The following is a 15,916-nucleotide window of genomic DNA, read 5'->3' as shown; positions in this document are numbered from 1 at the left end:
AAGATTATAACAACAGCGGTCATCATGAAACCTCCTGCAAGGACTTCAAGCTCCGCTGCAAGAACGACAGGCTGATGACATCAAAGTACCGCGAGGGTGGGGCGAGAAATCATCGGAAGAGTTTGCTTTCAAACCGCTCTCGCGGCACGTTGATGTCATCCGCATGTCGGGTTCTGTATTATAGCATGAAGTCGAGCACACGTGTAAATTATCCATATTAGTGATGTACCAATGTTCAGATATGTTCTACTAAAATTATTTAAAATTATCTTTAATGAGCATCATTATAGCCTGTTGATTTCTGGTGTTTTGTCTGAATGCTAGGGTATGGTAACTGCCATACCCTGCCATACGCAAACGCCGCCCCTGCTTTATAATAGTTGCGGGGCATTCGATGTGTACTCTGTCTCCAGGAATTGTTGTTAAGCTATTTCCACGTTGAGCAATAGAACGGTTCACACCATTGCTGCCTTTTGCTCGTAGAATGTGTTTTCATCACTGAATGACTCGTTACATATTTTACACTTCTCCATTTCCCCTGTTTACATACATTACACACTGCTTAAACAAAAAAAGAAAAGAAAACCGTGTTGTCTAGCAATGAAATTAGGCCCAATAGATTTAGCTAGTGCTAGCAAGCTAACGTTAGTTCATTTCAGTAGGCTAGGTGATGCTACTTCAAGATGAAAAGTAGTTTTGGCCTTAAGCAAAATGTGTCTACAGTAAAATGTCTAGTTAGAAAGGAGTAGGTAACTCAAAAATGTTCTGATTGGGTTTCTAGCCTACACAGCAAAATCACTAGAGTCAAAATTACAGTGTTAAGGGATTTTAGAGTAAAGTGTTGCGGTTTTGGTGTTAATTCGTATAGGAATAACCCTGTTCCAGTGTCAAAGCATAATAGTGTAGTCGTAACATTGCAGATTTGATGGTATTTAACACTCACGAGTGTTACTGAACATCCGGGCATTTGGGCAAACAAGTTTGTTGAGGAATTTGAGAGCCGCCATTTTCTTTCACTCACTTCGAGAAAAAGCAGGAGAGTTTGGTACGTTTTATCAAGCTATAAATCTTGTTCTGTTGTTGCTGTTTTGTATTAAATGTATAAAATATATATTTATATATAATTTCAATGTGTTCGGGTCAAGTAGATAGTCCGTTTAAACCGTTAACGACGTTCACCACACACGGCCGTTTCGCGGGTTTTGTCTGCCTAATCTCAAGATGACTTCTCATTTGACCAGGTTCATTTGATGAGGATATTAAACTCTTTGACTACGAACAGGAGAAATTTGTAAGTTTTAGAAAACTCATTTGTAGAAAGTGTTTCAGCGGACACTGCCGTTTTGCGGGTTGTCCTATGTATCTTTTAATTTGGGCAGGTACATCAATTGAGGCGTTTGGGAACCACCGTCTTCCTTCACTCATCTCTCAAGCATCAACGGCGGGAGTTTTATGAACCACCAACGGTAAGTTTTAAAAAGCAAATGCTTTGTATGTTTTTGCAGTTTTGTATTAAATACAGTTTTATACTAAACCCTTAAAACCTGGTTAGTGCAACTAAGGAGTGGGCATCGTCGTGTATTTGCTCGTAGTTAAAAGTTTATTCACTCGTATCAGTATTGAGGATAGCGAGCAAGTGTTAAGCTTACTAAACTATATATAGCTTAAAACGGAGGGCTTAAAACACTAAGTTACATACATAAACAACGAGTTTTTAGGCTATGGCATTTATAGTATGTTTTAATGGTAATATGAGATTGCCAGACCCTTTTCACTGGGCTAAAATGACGCCAAAAGGATAGTTTTTTGCAGTTTATTGCAGTAACATAAGGTCACTTATGCTCTTACAAGTGCCCGTGACATGCATTAACACGGTGATTTAAAAGAGCAGCGTGTGCGTGTGTAGGGTTTAAAATTGTGCAGCGCGTGGCCACCATTATAAAAATCTCAAGGTCATTAATTTATTTTACATAAATTTATGAGCAAAACCTATTTAAGACGTTTTTTTACTGTCAGTGTAACTTATATAACTGATTTGTTTAATCCACATTGTTTTCTTACTGTTCTGGTCGGTGTAACGACAGATATAGATATATTTACACCATTATAGACACAAGCTGTTTCTTTGACGTTTACTTTGGCCGCTCCTGCCACGCGAGCGCGCGCTTGTTAACATTGGCGCCGAAAAAATGCACGCCACGTGCGTAGTCTACACAGTACCACTTGGTGCTTGTGCACTGTGAGCATAGTGTGTTTTTAATAACTTTCTGGTAAGCTTTACGCTCGCGAGTGCCGTTTAATGTAAATGCTTTCAAGTTAACACGATACGCTCGCGAGTGTCTTCTACCTATCAACGCAAACTCTTAAACCAGTGAAATTAGCAGGGTAGAACTTCTGCTGAACTGGTTTGGGGGGAATCCGCACATGTAAATCATTATTCTCAAGCCACATGAAAAGTAAGTTTTCGTTTAATTTACGTTATTGCATTGATACTTACGATTATAACTCCAAGTCATGTATAAACTCAATGTTTTAGATTTTAAAGATATGTTTGAGGCAGAGAGGGGAAATCTGACAGACTACATTAAAAAAATGTCACTATAAACGTTTGTTTGTTGCCACATGGCACAGGATTAGATCTGGGAAGCTGTCAGGATTCTGCCACGAGAGTCTGTTTTATATTTATGTTTTATTGTGGTGGCAGAGTTCTGACAGTCTCTTGTTTCATGTGGAGGTTCATGCCTTGTTAAGTGTGGCATGGCCTCTGGATTCCCATCTCTAGGCCCCGCCCCCTTGTTCTCCCTGTTAATTATTCATTATTAGTTCATCCCTTGCACCTGTGTTGCCCTCGTTTAGTTTCCCTATTTAATCTCCTCTTGTCTCTTGTCTTGCGCTGGTTCATTGTGTTCATTCCTGTCATGTCAAGTTGTGCTCATTGTTCATTCAGTTTAGTTTTCATCTAGTCTTGTTAATCATGTTATGTCAGTGTTTTCATGTTGTATGTAGTTTTGCCCCCACGTGGGCTTTTGTTTTCTTGTTCTTTGTTATTAAATGTTCAGTGTTCACTCCCCGATATCGTTTGCGTATGGGTTCATTCGTCCATGTCTCCAGTTCCTGACAGAATGAACCAGCCACTACTGAACCCAGCAGCGATGTCGGGGAAGTCAGCGCGTATAGCGCATCTGGAGCCACCGAAGCCAGCGCGTTCAGCGCCGCCGGAGCTGTCAGTGTCAGCGCGTTCAACGCCGCCGGAGCCACCGACGTCAGCGCGTTCAGCGCCACCGGAGCTGCCGATGCCAACGCGTTCAGTGCAACCAGAGCCCCTGAAGCCAGCACGTTCAGCTCGGATGGAGCCGCCGAGACCAGCGCGTCCAGCGAGGCCGGAGCTTCCCAAGCCAGCGTGTCCAGCGCAGTCGGAGCCGCCCAAGTCAGCACGTCCTCCGCAGCCGGAGCCGCCCAAGCCAGCGCAGCTGGAGCCGCCCAGTCTGCACAGTTCAGCGCGGCCGGAGCCGCCCAAGCCAGCGCGTTCAGCGCGCCCGGAGCTGCCCAAGCCAGCGCGTCCTGTGCGACCGGAGCCGCAGAAGCTTGCGCGTTCAGCGCGGCCGGAGCCGCCTAACCTGCGCAGTTTTCCTGTCCCGCACAGCTCTCGCGGTCGACTTTGGTTCATGGACTTTGTTTTGTGTGCCCATGGACTCATGTTTGTTTTGTTTAGTGTTTTTGGTCTTGTCTTGTGTGTTCCCCTGAGGAGCGTCTGGTAGTCGCTCCTTTGGGGGAGGCTACTGTCAGGATTCTGCCACGAGAGTCTGTTTTATATTTATGTTTTATTGTGGTGGCAGAGTTCTGACAGTCTCTTGTTTCATGTGGAGGTTCATGCCTTGTTAAGTGTGGCATGGCCTCTGGTGTCCCGTCTCTAGGCCCCGCCCCCTTGTTCTCCCTGTTATGTCAGTGTATTTCATGTTGTATGTAGTTTTGCCCCCACGTGGGCTTTTGTTTTCTTGTTCTTTGTTATTAAATGTTCAGTGTTCACTCCCCGATATCGTTTGCGTATGGGTTCATTCGTCCATGTCTCCAGTTCCTGACAGAAGCAAAAGCCTATGCACATGCCTACAGAAATATTTGATTATGAAGTGTAGGTTTACACACTGCGTTTTTGAAGTTTTATTTTTATTGCATAGACTTGGTCGGCATTACTGGGAACGTACGTGGGGGAAAACATTAAAGTCAATGCGCGTAGAACTTGTTAGATGCTATATCTTTACTTTTGTAATAAATACACTTCACATTTTTGCTTGGTGCAATACCAAAAAGTTGCGTTGTGGTGTTCTGCACCTATAGTAAGTTTTAAAACCCCAATCTGAAGTTTTATATACAGCTGAATAAATAGACAGATATTTTGTGATGTTAAAACACTCTCACAGAGCCACTGATAAGGTTGGCCTTCAAGGACCTGTATCCTTCATGTTGCACTGCAATTAGATTTCTATGTGATTACACATAACTGAATAAAATGGCACTGAGTAACGTAACGTTAGCTGCAACAGACTAAATTGTATTCATTTAAAGGGGTAGGTTACCCAAAAATGAAAATTCTCTCATTTACTCACTCTCATGTTGTTACAAACCTGTATAAATGTCTTAGTTCTGATAAATATAGATATTTTGAGGAATGTTCATAATCAAACGTTTGTGAGCCCCATTCACTTCCAAAGTATTATTTTATCCTACTATGGAAGTGAATGTAGCAGATTGGTTACAAACATTCCTCAAAATATCTTACTTCGTGTTTATCAGAACAAAAGCACTATTCGAACGGGATTAGTTTTCCAACAACATTTGAGTTTCAACATGTCCCCCACGACGTCTGTGATTTTATGTACCGATTCAGACAAGATTAAAAATCACGGCTATTCCAGAGATATGAGTGTTTGTTTTGTGCTTTTGTGCAGACTGTATTGCACCTGAGAAGTGCACCTTTCCTCCAATTGCTCTCAATCATGACATTTCACTTTTTCTACAGGCTCAAGTCTTAGATGGCAAAATGATTATTAAGGTGCAGTATGAGAACTGCAAGAAATACATTAAATTGCAAGCTGCTGATTTTGAAGAATTCATTGCTCAAGGTAAATTTCCCATTTGCGATGTCTATGACAAATCCGTAACTTAGAATAAGTGGATGTTGTTATATTTTATAATTTTAACAAAATACCATGTCTTTTAACATCACTTAGTAAGAGAGAAGTTCTCCATCCCTGTGAACGAGATTACTGTGGAAGATGATTCTGGCACTGAGGTGGATGAAACTGTGTTTGCAGAATTATCCACAGTGGAAGGGATTTGCTCCATTGTCAAGGATAGTCATGAAAATGGTAAATATAAAAAGCTTGGTTTCAAATTGCAATAACAGCAGTTAACAGTTTCTTTCAAGATTAGCATATGAGATAGATGCCTGATAGAAACTTGTTTCACTTAAAATGATCATTGATACATTTTAACATAATAATTGCTAAAAAAAAGTAATTGAAAATTGATAAGTAGCTTGACTGTTGTTTTTGGCAGTTCCAAAATAGTCAAAGCAGAGTATTTCCCTCTTATTTATCAGGAAACAACAACGTTTCTTGCACATCTGAAAACAGGAGTTATGCTTTGTGTTTAATTTCAAATGTATTTACTCTCTGTGATCAGTAGTAGCAGTGACAGTGCCATGTCAGGACAACCCAAGCGAATTAGAAGTGATGAAGCGGTATTACAGAGTTCTTCAACCAAGGATGTACGTTTATTGAATATATATATAAATATATATATATATATATATATATATATGTATGTGTGTGTGTGTGTAAATTACGATTATCTAATTATCTATTAGATAATCTATTGATTATCTTTTGTCATTTTAATCATTGTAATCTGCCACAAATAAATCTAGGTATGGTAAACACTGCATTGTAACAGTTGAATCAGCACTGGCCGCCACAAATAGATTTTGTCATGATTCCCATTTATATTTATAAGCGCACGGCCCCTCTCTCATTAACAGTGAAAAGGTGGCGGTGTTTTCAATGTCCGTTCCTCCGTATACTTTCTATTTTGTGTAAATGTCAACAGTCACAGATTTTTCTGACAGAGAAGACGGGTGATTGAGTTTATCGTGACTTGACGAAAGGTTAGCATTAGTGTTTCCCACACACACCCCCGTTCTCTCCCTCTCTATGATGCGGTATGCCTGTGCACGTGTTTTGTAGTAACTTTGTGTTACAGACTGTGTATTTTCATATTTATGAATTTTCACCGAATTGTCTGCGCCATACGCGACAATAAATATCACATTTAAAAACAAGAAGGGCTCATAACAAGACATTGATGAGAAGAGCAACAGCAGTAAGACTTCAATGTAAATGTATGGTGATTTTGTCAGATGTCGCGTTTATAAATCAGGATTTTAGCAGCAGTTGGATTAAACACGAGGTGTAACTGGGTCGTGTTTAGTAAGTATTTTATAGTCTACTCATTTCATGTCTGACAACAGAACTGATAATATATAAAAATAGCATTCAGCTGTAGGGCTGTGCAAAAAATCGACTGCGATTATCATGCGCGTGTCATTAGTAAAGCCGGTTCCGTGATTAGAAGTAAATAGCCATTAGTTGCTTTCAGATGGAGCGGCATTTATTACACAGACCCGTAGTTCACCAAGAAGCTAGGCAAAATCGCATAGATAATCGGAATCGATTTTCCTCGATTATGAACCCAATTTTGCCTAGCTTCTCGGTGAACTACGGGTCTGTGCAATAAATGCCGCTCCATCTGAAAGCAGCTGATGGCGATTCAGTATTAATCACCGAACCGGCTTTACTGATGACACGCGCATGATAATCGCAGTCGATTTTTTTGCACAGCCCCATTCAGTTGTGTTAAAATGCAATATAATGTGACGGATCAAAGAGTAGAAATGAAACATCTTTCAGGTGCCAACACTCGATCAAACGCAAACACATTATGATGTCACATATATGCTAATTAGCGTGTGACGTCATCACCAATTAAGTGTTGTCATTTGTTTAGCTGATAAAGCAGATCCTGCAGACAAAACCAGGAGGTACAGCAGTGCTTCAGGAATATGAAGAAACTGGAACACTGTCTGACAGTCGAAGGCGTCAGATGGTTAACATTCTTGCTTCCCACATGGTTGAGACTGAAGGGTAAGTTTATTATATTAAAGCAATAGTTTTAAATTTAAATTACCCCATGATTTAGTCACCCTCAAGCCATCCAAAAACATTTAAATGGTTTTAAATAGAGCCCGACCGATTTATCTTTTTGCCGATTTTTATCGGCCGATATGAGCCTGTTGTAGATATATCTGTATTGGCATATAAGTCGCAGATATGCAGCCGATATGAACATTTCTTACAGAACACATTAAATGCTTTTGAAAGACGCATTGCCGTTTACATTTGGTGTTTTAATCCGACTCTTTTGTCGACTTGTGAGTCATTAAAACGCAAGCGGGAGAAATGACACGAGACGGAGAAATTACACTTTTAAACTATGCGCAGCTGTGCACTTGTATAACAGTATATGAGATTACAGCGGCGTGTGTTGTTAGTGAACATGCTCATTTCAGAACAATTGGTTTAATAAGCTTGCGTGACTCTTCACCCTCGCTAAATATAAGAGGTGGAGAGAAGACGCCTTAGTTTTATAAGTTTGCGCCTAACACTGTGGGTTCGTAAAAAAATACATCAAAAACATACCATCATGTCGTGTTTCACATCAACATGGACTACAAGGATGTTTGTCAGATGTCTATCAAGCAGGATGTGCACATACACCATCAAACACTCTTTGACAGACAGGTCGGTGTCTTTATCAATAATTAACACATTTGTCACGACACTTCTTGTGTTTGTCACTTTCGCCACGTTTAAGCAAGGTCTTGCACTTAAAATATGTGTATTGCGACACCAAGGCCAATTTACCGGCAACCTTCGTTACACAGGATTTACAGTAATCGCAGTACGTTGAGCCATTTTCATTGCGGAGGCACCCGTAATCTCTAAGCCACTTTCTTCTAAATGTTTAATGTTAAGCCTTATTTTCCGGTGGTGGAGTCACGCTTAAATTACTGCTGCCATTCAAACACAAACAACAGTGCTAAATGCGTTCGCTGTTTCTGTGTCAGAAGAGCATGCAAGCCGCGCATTCGTTTCTCATTGAGCTTGTGTTGTGAGTATTTTTGCCACTTTATTGTCCTTATGCCGCTTTATTGTCCGTCAAAAATCCCGTCTTTGCAAGCATCCTCATATTAACACGACCATTTAGGTCTTAGGAGAAAGTAAACAGCAGAAACATTGCGCATAAAATAGCACATCAGCGCTGCCTCTACTGTAACATAATATTTTGTTGATAAAGGTACAGTCATTCAATTTACACCTGTCACTATGGTTACAGACATCATGTGCGAATTGTAAATGAGTTTAACTCGAGTTGCTCGTTCAGGGTTTATATTCATACATAACGTTACTGTATTAGAGATGTGACTGTAAGCTGTTGTGTGAACAGAACAGACCCTGGATTATTCGTTTATGTGTATTGAATAATATGATATGAAAAAGTTGTATTTGTTCACATTAGTAAAGGCATTATATAACATGAACAAACAAAGAAAAATATAGAGCATATAAACATTAATTAATTATTGTTTATGTCATTACAGTAATTGACAGTAGTTCATGGTGCATTTACTAATGTTAACAGTTTCAACTTTGATTGAAAAAATTAGTAGTAAATGCTAAAATAAATACATTTACAATTAATAAATAATTAATAAAAGATTCATTAAAGGTGGTGATATTCATGTTTTCTTTTTATATAGTGAGTTCTTTAGCTGTTTCGCCTTAATCTGAAATGCCCTGCAAACTACGCTACCTATATATACCACAGAAGACTTCAATATGGAATTTATGGCAAAAAAATCTCCCCTTAAAATACTATTGGTCTCGCCTACATAAAGTGTTAGTTAAAGGAATATGACTTATACATATATATAAAAATTACATATATAATAAAAATTATATATAAACATGTATATACACATGCAAATGTTTCTTAATTATATATGTGTGTGTGTATGTATTTATACACAATTATTATACACAGTACACCCACATATTATGTAAACAAAAACTTTTCTTCTGCAAACGTTTAGTCACGAATAATCGTGAGGCAGCACTAGTTTAAATCCGGACCATCGTTATCAATTACAGTAGTAACATTGGCTGTAGTCGCTCTCTTCATGCTCGCGGTTCGTCTTTTTACATTTTCACGCTTTACGTAGCAACGAAGCACAGCTAAAAGAAATTATTGAAATTGATTGGTTATGTAATGTTGGAGAGAACACTTAACCTGGGTCATGGGCGTCGGAAGCAAATGAAAAGTGGGTGGGTCCCCACATACACCCCCCCCGAAAAATACATTTACTGCAATAGATGACATTTTCATGTTTCCTTTTAATTAGCCTGAACATTTGTGTTTATTAAATTAAAGACAGTAGCCTATTACGGTCAAAATTCTGGTAATAGCCCTTTAAATATTTTGCAAATAATGACAGATGTCATGTTTCATTTATCCTTCTCTGTGTCATTTTTTTTCTCTACTCTGCTGACAGTAGGCTACAATGTTTATTTTTTATTTTGAGGAAATAAAAGGTAAGAAAAACGAATGAAGGTAAACTGATACAACTTTTGTATACCTTTTTTATTTGTTATACCCAATCTCTCTTTCTCTCTCTTAGAGAAATATAAATGTGAGATTCTGGAAATGAGATCACATTATTTTATGGTATCCGTCGGGAAACAATGCTGTCATAAGAGTTTGAGCATGTGTACTTCTAAAACACAATCGATTAAACAGAGGTATGACTTTATTAATTATCTGCAAATGTACCTCGCAAATAATAACAATACGTGAAGACGTTCATATCGCAAATGAAAAGTAATTGGCTTCTGTAAAAAAACTTGAAAATTATCCAGCGATCGTGCCATAATCAAAATAAACTATTTTACAGCAGTAATAATATTTTAACAAGTAGCCTATACTTTCAACGTTTAAAAAGGAACCACATTTAGTGTGTTAATTATCATTAAAAGCAAAACGGGAGTCTCTGTGCCTCCGTGACAGACGCAATTCTTCTGGCATCTCTCCTCATCATCTCCTCTTTTTTCTTCTGTGTCTTGAACTTGGGGCTCGAGTCCGACCTAAGGTTCGAGCTGCCTTTAAGAACACCAAGCTAAGTTCGTTTACCGTTAATTATTAAGACTAAATGGGCAGGCAAACTCGTGAAACAATGAAAATAAAATAATCCGCTATAATATGGTTTTACACATCTATAGAAAATATACTATAAATAAAGCAGTTATTAATTTCCCTAGGGTTGTTTGACATTTACTTCTGTTTAAAACGTTAGGCCTATACATTTGGCAAATGAGGTTTTTCAGTATTCGAACAGCAACTCAGCGTCCACTCACCCCCGCAAATTATGTTTAAAAGCTGAAACGGGTCCGCGGTGTAAAAAAAGCAAAGGTTAGGGATCCCTGCTCTAGTGGAATGGATTTGGACTAACAGCGCTTTGATAAGTGAACAGACAAATGCGCTAAATTAGAGAAAAAGTGGGTGGGTCCATTATCATTGGTCTTAAAAAGTGGGTGGGTCCTGTCCCACCCACGTATAATGGTTCCGACGCCCATGACCTGGGTCAGCAGCACACAGCATACACAATCTAATTATATATGTAGAGACTGAGGAGGGACCAAAAAACGCAAGTCATGATTAAGTAGTCTAAACCATGGATTTTAAAGAAAATTGGAGGATTTCGATATAAGGCGAGATCACTTATCTCTAGCTAAAACAACTCACAACGTACGGTTCTTGCAAGAGTTCTCACCGGATCTTATGCATAATGTTCCTTGGCCAATACCGAAGCTAATTATTATAGATTAAAGTTTTAAAGTCGCCATGAAACGGAAGTATCAGTTGCCTAATTTTCCCCGTGGTGACGTGTATCCGAGTAAAACCGGCCTCTGAAATGAAATTAGGCAGGGTTGGATTTGAATTTGTCCATCGAGATCTGATTGGATCCTTTGAAGTTGGGTCGTGTTGCTAATTGCTAATCGCAGTGATATTCTCCCGGACCACGCCCACCTGCCATACATTTTGACCGGAAGTAAAGAGAGATCGTTTTTAGGAGGGGAGGAGATTTGCATTTTTGATTAAAGATTATGAGGGCACATGAATTTTTAAAAATTTATGAAGCTCACAGATAAATAATTTGTAAAAAATACCACAATATTACAAAAAAATTACAGTTTTTTATTTTACTTTTTATTGCGACTTTAAATATGGATATTTTCCTTACAAAATCGCATCAATTATCCCTAGAGCCGTGTGGATAACTTCTGTTGAGGATGAATGCACTTTTTTGGGCTTGAAAGTCATGAACCCTGTTTCCTACCATTTATAAAGCTTGTAAGACATATTCTAAAATATCTTAGATTGTGTTTGTCTAAAAGATGATGGACATATGTATCTTGGATGGCTTGAGGCTTAGTAAATCATGTAATTTCAATACTCAAAATTTCATTTTTTTCTGAACTTTCGCTATATAATTAGGTAGTTAACAGCCATTTTGATTTCCTTTTATTGACCTGTTTTTGTTTCCTTTTTTTACTTTTCTCAAGTTTACTTTAAGAGGACTTATTCAAGTTGGTAAATTTAGTTCTTTACTTATGAGCAGTGTTGGTCAAGTTACTTGGAAATAGTAATTAGTTACAGATTACTGATTACTTCCCTAAGAAAGTAATCCCGTTACTTTACTGATTACTTATTTTCAAAAGTAATTAGTTACTTTACTAGTTACTTTACTAATTACTTTTCAAAAACATGATGCACGACCTGAATATGCTACAGTATGCAACAGGGCCCAGTTGCATAAAGCACCTTAAGTGTAATTTTCCCTTAAATTCACCCTCATGTTTCATTTCAACTTAAGGGTGTTGCAAAAAAAACCTTAAGCTTTTTCTGTTGCATCTCCATGGCAACAATAGTATTTTATAAACCTGGGTCGCTGTCGTGAAACATTTAACGATTACCCTTACCTAAGAGAACCATTTAAGGGATTATACTGTATGCAACACCCTTAAATTATTCTCTTACTGTAGGTAAGGGGAATTTACCCCTTAAGTGTCATACATAAGGGAAAAACTTAAGGTGCTTTATGCAACCGGGCCAAGACCTTTCAGCCTAATTCTATTCTTTCTGCATATTCCATCATTTTTTAATCAAATGAAACATTATCTGTTTTAGCCTCTCGACGCGCACTAATTCGTGGGCGTGATGGCGTCATTTTTTCTAAGCCTGCAAACAATATCTATATAGCATACTGTCTACAAACATTACTAATATTAATATCAACATTACTATACATCGTTTAAAAGGTCTACGGGTTTAGCATCATTGTATGGTAAGGGTCTCTGTTTTGAGATACATGCTCTAGTATCAGAAATGTATTTTGTTACAGAAGTCCAGATGACTAGATGCAAAATATAAACGGGACTTCTTACCTTATAACGATCGCAAGTCGAATCCGGTCTGTTTCAGTTGTGTGAATAACCCATGAAATCAGTCTAATAAAATTCATCAAATGACAATTTTTGTCCACAAATGCGTATAATCCATGAAATATAGTAGTCTGTTGTTTTACATCAGATTTCGCGTGAACGTGTATGAGATGGAGCCGCAGCGGTCATGTCAGCTGGGGGTTCAGGGATTTTTTTCAGTAAGTTTCACATTGCTGTGCCGGCTTGCTAGGTGTTTGCTTAGATTTGAGGTGGAATTTTTCGCTGTGGATAAAAGTTTTATTCCCACGCAGAGTGTACAGCGGACGCTGATGTTTTTGTCACCTTTAACTGGGTTAAACTCAAAGTAATGTCGGTACTTTCAAGCATTAAACGCTGCATAGTCTTGTTCTCTTCCGCGCTCCATGTTGTCTTCTCACGTTCAACAATACACTGACTGACGACGCGGCGCTCATACGTCATTGTCACTCGACTCGCGTCACGACACGAGAGAGTCTCAGGAAACAAAATCAAGATTAAAAAATAATGCAGTAACGCAGTCTGCTAACGGGGAAGTAACAGTAATCTAATTACTCGTTTTGCAGTTGTAATCCCTTACTTTACTCGTTACTTGAAACAAGTAATCGGATTACAGTAACGCGTTACTTCTAACGCGTTACTGCCCATCACTGCTTATGAGCAATCTGTGTTCTAGTAGTCTTTTAGTTTGTATGGTTAGCATGATGATAAAGTTTGTCCCTTATAAGGGGACATTTTTTTTCTGATTCAACCTTCATTTTTAAGAGGGCTTATTCCCTCGCCAAAAAAGCCCATTAATTTTTATCCATAGTCTTTCCCCAGTGCTTTTGTTACATTAATTCCAGCCAATGCTTTCTCAGATTGGTTTATGCTGAGTAAAATTATTGAATTTATTTTACATTTGAAGGTGATATTCCTAGCATTTTTTTTTAAAAATGTATTTATTATTATTTATTATTTTTTTGTGATATTCATATTGATTTCTCATGTCTTGGATTGTGATGGGTATCGTTAAGGTTTAAACGGTATTACAACTCTTACCGATACTGCTTAATTGTCTGGTACTTTAATGGTATTCTTATCGGTACTTTGGCCAATGTTAACATTTGATCATGAACCTATGTTCACATGAATAAGTTAATTGTGTCTGCATTTCATTATCACAAATTAATTTCTGGATATCATTTCTAAATAATATACATATATTTGTTAATGCACCAGCGTGAAAGCTGCAGAAAAAAATACTCTAAATAGGATATTTATCTGTAGGCTATTTTGTAAACTAACTTGAAGTGCTGTGCATTAAGCCAAATAAATGTTGACATACTGATTTTTCTTTATTTGGGATTTAAAAAAAAGTAGAAAATAGGTTGAATGCATAATGTAATTTCTCCCAAAAGAAATCAACAGAATTTCAATGTAAGGTAAGCAAACCAATTAGGGAGATTGTACATTTATTTTAAATGATGTGAACAACGTTGATTTAACATGATTTTAGCCTACATGCCTGACAGGCGCGTGCAACAGGTGACGCAAATTATGGGTCCTCCGAGGGTTAAACCGTCTCATTTCAGTTCTCTTCGCGGACTTCTGAGGCTGCCCCCTTAGAGAGTGCTCACCTTTTAAGGTTGCATGAATTGGGACACAGTTTCTGTCTGCACATAATGCACTTTTGAAAGATGCTTTGACAGATTGCTTGTGTTTCCGCCCTTACATGCAAACATCTTGTTGTATGACACATGGCGTTGTCTGCACCAACTCTAGTGAAGTATAACCACACTTTTGAACATTTAGCTCTATCTGCCATCGTAACTCTTTGTATTAAGCGGCAGTTTTCAGCCTGTTATGCGTGTGCGTGCGTCGCGCTCATTGTGTGACAGACACGCATGAGAAATCTTGCAGATCTCACAGACAAACGTCTTAATATTATCGCAAATTTGAAATGTTTGGTAAAAGAGAAATTTGTGCACGAAAACATTATTAATCAAGAATACATAATACATTTATTTTTATTTTTTCTCCAGGAACGAAAGCAGAATCGATAGCGTCAGATCTTACTGATACTACGGTCTTTCATAATTTAGCCCCGGGGCCAGTTTAATGCCGGGTTTCGGTACCCGTCCCTAGTCTTTGAAAACACTTGGACTTTAAAATCTTCTTTGAGCTCTATTGGTTTTATAAGCAGCTGCAGCACATTTTAAACACACATAACCTAAAACTAAGTCATACTGTGTCAGGTCAGAATTATGTCACAAACTCTGTGAATTGATTTGTTTCCCTGTTGTATGTATTTCTGCAGGAGAATCCCTCATCGAGAAACTTAAGAAAAATATGCTCTTGTTCCCTGTATTAAAAGATCCATTCTCCAAAAAAGGATACGTAAGTTGTTTACCTTAATTACACTTGGTCTTGACAATAATTCAATATCAATATATTTTACGTTTTACAACAGTTCTTTATGCTTCTCGAATCTAATTGGCTGTTAGACATGAGGTATTCCACCAGTATCATCACGGGAACCATTTCACCATTTTGTGTCTTTTACGTATCATTACGCCACAGGTCATTTTAGAATGAGAGTGAGGCGTCAACAAGGGGTGGGCGATATGACCAAAATCTTTTATAGAATGATATCACAACAGTTAATTTTTAAGGTTTTTATCCTATTACAATTTTTTTTATCCCATATAATTTTTCTTATTATTAAATATACAAAAGTGATTTAGTCAAGACCAGTGAGAGATTTTCTCTCAGGAGCAATATTAGGTGACTTCCCCTGATCAAAGTTTAACTAATCATATCTATACATGCATTATCTTTTTCACCTGTTTACTTTCTTTTAAGACCTAAATGACTGTGTTTATGAGGATACTTGGACATTTTAATGCATATGTGCATTTAAGGCCAATAAAGCAGCAAAAATGCTCACAAGCTCAATGAGCAGTGAATGCACGCTTGAACGCTCCTCTCACTGAGTGCGTTTACATGCACAGAATAAGTGGATAATTATTAAAAATCTGCTAATTATAGAAAACTGTTCATGCGTTTACATGCATATCAATAAACCGGTTATGCAGGCAACTGCACATGGGACTTGGAGAATTGTCAGGTTTCTTGCAGGCAGTGACATCACCGCCTATAGTACACAATAGTTGTACAAAAAGCCGACAGCATATGTCTAAAGCTATACTGTTGTTTCTCTTCTTGGGTCTGCAGAACCTGTAAATGTAACATGAGCTTTTATTTTCGTGGTTTCTCTGCCCACT

The sequence above is a fragment of the Paramisgurnus dabryanus genome, chromosome 10, assembly GCF_030506205.2.
Source record: "Paramisgurnus dabryanus chromosome 10, PD_genome_1.1, whole genome shotgun sequence".
Taxonomy (NCBI): Eukaryota; Metazoa; Chordata; class Actinopteri; order Cypriniformes; family Cobitidae; genus Paramisgurnus; species Paramisgurnus dabryanus.
Note: the sequence above shows the minus strand (reverse complement) of the source record.